Below are 6,000 nucleotides of genomic sequence, written 5' to 3'. Positions count from 1 at the left end.
TCAAAATGGGAGACTGTTAGAAGTGGGGTCCCACAGGGGTCTGTACTGGGTCCAGTGCTCTTTAATTTATTTATTAATGACCTAGTAGATGCAGTAGTGAGCAATGTTGCTATTTTTGCAGATGATACAAAATTGTGCAGAATCATCAACTCTCAGGAAGATAGTGTCATATTGCAACAGGATCTGGATAGGATGGCTATATGGGCACATAAATGGCAGATGAAATTTAATGTTGAAAAATGTAAAGTCATGCATTTTGGTCGTACCAATGGTCTAGTGCCATACAAAATAAATGGGATACAGTTGGGGACATCAAACTTGGAGAAGAACTTAGGAGTACTCATCGACAACAAGTTAAATAATCATACTCAATGCCAAGCCGCTGCAGCTAAAGCTAACAAAATTTTGGGATGCATTAAAAGGGAAATAAAAACTCGAGATGCTAGCATAATATTGCCCCTGTTTAACTCTCTAGTAAGGCCACATCTGGAATATGGAATTCAGTTCTGGGCACCACATTACAAAAAAGATATTGCAGTTTTAGAGCAGGTGCAGAGACGAGCAACACAATTGATACGTGGGATGGAAGGTCTCGCTTAGGTTAGATAAACTGGGTTTATTTAGTCTAGAGAAAAGACGCCTTAGAGGAGATCTAATTAACATGTATAAATACATCAGAGGGCAATATAATAGCTTGGTGGATGAGCTTTTTGTCCCTAGGCCTTCTCAAAGGACTAGAGGACATGATCTGCGCATGGAGGAAAAACATTTTAGCCATTCATTTAGGAAAGGGTTCTTTACAGTAAGAGTGATTAAGATGTGGAATGCATTGCCACAGGAAGTCGTTATGGCAAACTCTATACCTGCATTTAAAGGGGGCTTAGATGTGTGAAGGATTGCGGAGATGCCGCCGCGCGGTCTGGCGGCGGGGCGGCTGTCTCCGCGTTCAGACCAGCAGTTTCCGCACAGCAGCATGCGTCTGGTTTGTCTGAGCCTTCTAGTGCACACAGATGGAGAGCTACGTGCGCGCGCTGGGAGGCAGGACCTTTATGCCAGGAGGAGAGGGATCAGCTGATCAGGTTGGTCAGCTGATCCCAGAGTGGACTGTCATTGGCTGAGTGGCGCTGGGTGGCGCTGAGGAGCGCTGCACTATATATAGATCTCACCGGTCAGTCTCAAATTGTCTGCCGTTGCCAATACATACGTGTTAGCACTAGTGTTGGGCGAACAGTGTTCGCCACTGTTCGGGTTCTGCAGAACATCACCCTGTTCGGGTGATGTTCGAGTTCGGCCGAACACCTGATGGTGTTCGGCCAAACTGTTCGGCCATATGGCCGAACTAAGAGCGCATGGCCGAACGTTACCCGAACGTTCAGCTAGCGCTGTGATTGGCCGAACGGGTCACGTGGTTCGGACCCGAACGCGCTCTGATTGGCCGAACGGGTCACGTGGTTCGGGTAAATAAATACCCGATCCACGGCATTTCTCCGCCATTTGTCTGTGGGTTTAGCTTTGGGTAGGCAGGCAGGGTAGTTCTCTCTCCAGCCAGGCTAGCCAGGGTCCCCCGGTCATTGTGTCGCTGCTGGGAATAGTAGTACACCGCTCACCCACACTATATAGCATTGTGTTTACTGCCACTCTGTGACTCTCTGCTGGGAACAGTAGTACACCGCTCACCCTGTATAGCATTGTGCTCTGTGTCGCTGCTGGGAATAGTAGTACACCGCTTACCCACACTATATAGCATTGTGTTTACTGCCACTCTGTGTCTCTGCTGGGAACAGTAGTACACCGCTCACCCACCACTGTATAGCATTGTGCTCTGTGTCGCTGCTGGGAACAGTAGTACACCGCTCACCCACCACTGTATAGCATTGTGCTCTGTCGCTGCTGGGAACAGTAGTACACCGCTCAGCCACACTATATAGCATTGTGTTTACTGCCACTCTGTGTCTCTGCTGGGAACAGTAGTACACCGCTCACCCACCACTGTATAGCATTGTGCTCTGTATCGCTGCTGGGAACAGTAGTACACCACTCACCCACCACTGTATACCATTGTGCTCTGTGTCGCTGCTGGGAACAGTAGTACACCGCTCAGCCACCACTGTATAGCATTGTGTTTACTGCCACTCTGTGTCTCTGCTGGGAACAGTAGTACACCGCTCACCCACCACTGTATAGCATTGTGCTCTGTATCGCTGCTGGGAACAGTAGTACACCACTCACCCACCACTGTATACCATTGTGCTCTGTGTCGCTGCTGGGAACAGTAGTACACCGCTCAGCCACCACTGTATAGCATTGTGTTTACTGCCACTCTGTCTCTGCTGGGAACAGTAGTACACCGCTCACCCACCACTGTATAGCATTGTGCTCTGTGTCGCTGCTGGGAACAGTAGTACACCGCTCACCCACCCACCACTGTAAAGCATTGTGCTCTGTGTCGCTGCTGGGAACAGTAGTACACCGCTCAGCCACCACTGTATAGCATTGTGTTTACTGCCACTCTGTGTCTCTGCTGGGAACAGTTGTACACCACTCACCCACCACTGAATAGCATTGTGCTCTGTGTCGCTGCCTGGAATAGTAGTACACCGCTCACCCACCACTGTATAGCATTGTGCTCTGTGTCGCTGCTGGGAATAGTAGTACACCGCTCACCCGCCACTGTATAGCATTTCTGTACTGCCACTGTACTGCTGCCAGTCAGCGTGTACTTTAAGGATAAGTGAAATGAAGAAGAAATCCTGTGAAAGAGGGAGGGGCAAGGGAAGAGGTGTTTCCCCTGACGGTTCACGTACAGGCCACAGTGGAGCACCGAAGAAAACTCACTCAATACCGCCCATGTTGTCCAGGAAATCAACCCTCACAAATCCAAAAGAACAGGACCAGATAATTAATTGGATGACCTCTCAAGCGTCCAGCAGTGGGTTAAGCAGCACCAGCACATCACGCACGAGGTCCGAGTCCTCAGCCAGTTACAAGGAGCCAGTGGGCACAAAGCTGACACAACCGGCAGCGACACCACGCACACAACTGCCAAATAACCAGTCCGAAGAATTTCCTCAGGACACAATGGGGTATTCGCAGGAGCTATTCCCAGCCCAACAAACTTTCACCTTTCAAAGGTCAATGGAACAGCCAGAAATTTTGTGCCCGGATTCACAACCATTTAGTGTGTGAAATGCACCGCGCACTGAAATGCAAGGCGAGTCCGAGGACTTTGAAACCCAAATCCCAGAGCAAGTTGGGCAGGAGGGGTTTCAATTGCAGGAGGTCGGCCGAGAAGATATGGAAGACGACGTTGGAGTGAGCTACGCAGAGGTTGTTCTGGGGAGCTCTACTCCACGGCGGCGGCCCACAATCACATATGACGAGTTTGAGGAGATGGAAGAGGAGGAGGGTATGGACAATGTTGACAGAGACCCAGATTTTATATGTGAAGGAGAACATCGCCGTCGTAGCAGCAGCACAGATGAGTCTGTTGAAGAACCCACTGCTGCACGAGTTCGCCTTGTGCCACAAGGTAGACGGCGTGAAATTTCAGGCACCACAAGCGTGGAAGTTGAAGTGAGACGCAAAAGAGGTGCAAACAGAAATCGCCAGCAAGGCAGGTGCTCCAAAGTCTGGCCTTTCTTTGAAGACTGCAGTGAGGATGGTACCATGGTGATTTGCAAGGTGTGCAAGACCCGCCTGAGCAGGGGGAAAAATATTAACAACCTCTCCACCACCAGCATGACCCGCCACATGGTATCCAAACATCCCACTCTATGGGCGCCAGGACAGGGTACCAGCAACACTGCCTCCCTTGGGGTCACCAGACTCACCACCAGACCCTCCTCAGCAGCAGCAGTAGCCCAGCCATTGCGTGGTTCACAACAACATTCACAAACATCAGACGACGCTGACACTGTCACTTTCCGGAATAGTGCTCTTGAGGTCTCCCAGTCTTCATCAAACACAACAACCAACAGCCCTTCAGTGTGCAGCCCTACGGTTCAGTTGTCTGTCTCGGAGATGTTTGAGCGCAAGAGGAAATTGCCAGCAAATGATCCCCGGGCCGTGGCACTAACAGCCAGCATAGCCAAGCTTCTGGCCTGCGAAATGCTGCCATATCGAGTGGTGGAGACAAACAGCTTCAAGGGCATGATGTCAGTGGCCATCCCACGTTACGTGGTTCCCAGCCGCTACCACTTTGCGCGCTCTGCAGTGCCTGAGTTGCATGAGCACGTGGTCATCAAAATAACCCGAAGCTTGAAGAATGCCGTTGCCTGCAAGGTTCACCTCACCACTGACACCTGAACGAGTGCGTTCGGCCAGGGTCGATACATCTCCCTTACCGCGCACTGGGTGAACCTTGTGGAGCCTGGCAGCGATTCCTCACCTGCTACGACGCGGGTGTTGCCCACGCCGCAAACAGCTGCACCGCCGTCCCTCCCACTGGATAACAACAGCAGCACCTACCTCTCTGACTCCTTCTCCTCCAACGCATCTCAAAGCTGTACCTCATCCGGAAACGCTAACCCAGCAGCAGTAGGATCGTGGAAGCAGTGCAGCACAGCTGTTGGCATGCGTCAGCAAGCGTTGCTGAAGCTGATCTGCCTTGGGGATAAGCAGCACACAGGGGAGGAAATTTGGAGGGGAATAAAGGAACAGACGGATTTGTGGCTGGCACCGCTGGACCTGAAACCGGGCATGGTTGTGTGTGATAATGGGAGTAATCTCATTCGCGCTTTAAGGTTGGCTAAGCTGACACACATCCCTTGCCTGGCGCACGTGATGAACCTAGTAGTTCAGCGGTTCCTGAGGACATACCCAGGCGTGGCCGATCTTCTGTTGAAGGTGCGACGAGTGGCCAAACATTGCAGAAATTCCAGTACTGCTTCGGGGGCACTCGCCAAGATGCAGGAGTGCTTCAATCTCCCCCACCATCGCTTGCTGTGTGATGTCCCTACGCGCAGGAATTCTACGCTGCACATGCTAGCCCGCTTTTGCGAGCAGAAGAGTGCAGTGGTCCAGTACATGACGGCGCAGTACCGAGGCGCATCCGGACAGCTGCCAAGCTTCTGTGGATCCGATTGGGCCAACATGTTGGACCTCTGCCAAGTCCTCCAAAATTTTGAGCAATGCACGTTGCTTGTGAGCAGTGACAACTCTTCAGTCAGCATTACCATACCACTGCTGTGTTTACTGAAGAAGTCAATGTTGAAAATCAAGGAAACAGCTGTCATGATGCAACTGGGGGAATCTGAAGGAGAAAACGATCAGCGTGATGGTACCAACATCAGGCCATTCGCCTCAGGAAACGCTGGCCCCAGCAGCTATGACGAAGAAGAGGAGGAGGAACAGCTGGAGTTGGAGCAGGAATTTCATGCCACCACTGACGAGGGCCAGAGCGGTGCACGTTGGACTTCCACAATTCAGCGCGAATGGTCAGCAGAAGCAGACCAGGAAGAAGGTGACGACTATGATGCATCACAACAACTATCACAACGCTCACAAGAGGATGATGAGGATTCTGGCAGGACTCTGGCACACATGGCTTAATTCATGCTAGACTGCATTGAACACGACCCACGCATTGTGCGCATTCTGGACAACACCAATTACTGGGTTTATACCCTTCTGGATCCACGGTACAAACACAATGTTCCAAAACTGCTTGAAGAAAGAATCAGACAGGTCAAAATGGAAGAAGACCAGCAGGCCCTTATGGAGACTTTAGAGAGGAGATTGACATCCTCCCCCTCCTCTAGCCAGTTGTACGCCGACAGACTGACTTCCGCAAACCCAGGACGACCAGGACGGCAGCAAACAACACAAGCTGCAGCTAGTGCCCAAAAGGGAATGGTATCGGCAGTGTCCTTGGAGTGGAAACATTTTCTGACACCCATGCAGCAGCCCACAGAACAGCAAGCGTGCAGATCCACCTCCAACACCGATCGCCTGGAGAAGATGGTCAAGGACTACATGTCAAATGGCGTAGCTGTGTTGAAC

This window comes from Hyperolius riggenbachi, chromosome 7, assembly GCF_040937935.1.
Source record: "Hyperolius riggenbachi isolate aHypRig1 chromosome 7, aHypRig1.pri, whole genome shotgun sequence".
Taxonomy (NCBI): domain Eukaryota; kingdom Metazoa; phylum Chordata; class Amphibia; order Anura; family Hyperoliidae; genus Hyperolius; species Hyperolius riggenbachi.
Note: the sequence above shows the minus strand (reverse complement) of the source record.